At 37.5% G+C, this 344-nt stretch overlaps 1 pseudogene; it reads right to left on the bottom strand.

The window, feature by feature from the left end:
• Window positions 1–81: 81 nt before the first annotated feature.
• On the bottom strand, window positions 82–176 carry LOC115069051 (annotated as a pseudogene).
• Between the last annotated feature and the right edge of the window lie 168 nt (window positions 177–344).

Genomic DNA, 344 nt, shown 5'->3' with positions numbered 1-344 from the left:
GCTGAGCCATCTCTCCAGCCCCTGAACCCAGGGTCTTGAGAATGCTAGACAAGTACTCTACCACTGAGCAGCACCACCAGCAAAAACATGATTCCGTAAGTTTGTGTGTCATCCTTGCACAGGCTGTGCTAATCTCTGTATCTTTTCAATTTTAGTATATGTGCTGAAGTAAGCACATCCCATCTTTCGGCTGTTATGAATGTGATGCTTAAAAATACATGTTTGAGTTCCTGCTTTCACTTCTTTTGCATACATACCTAAAATTGAAATTGATGAATCATAGGACATTCTTTTTTAAAATATTTATTTATTTTTATTTTATGTGTATGAGTGTTATGCCTGCA

This window comes from Nannospalax galili, unplaced genomic scaffold, assembly GCF_000622305.1.
Source record: "Nannospalax galili isolate Female #2095 unplaced genomic scaffold, S.galili_v1.0 C46895793, whole genome shotgun sequence".
In the NCBI taxonomy this organism is placed as follows: Eukaryota; Metazoa; Chordata; class Mammalia; order Rodentia; family Spalacidae; genus Nannospalax; species Nannospalax galili.
Note: the sequence above shows the minus strand (reverse complement) of the source record. Positions and strands in the feature narration are given on the sequence as shown.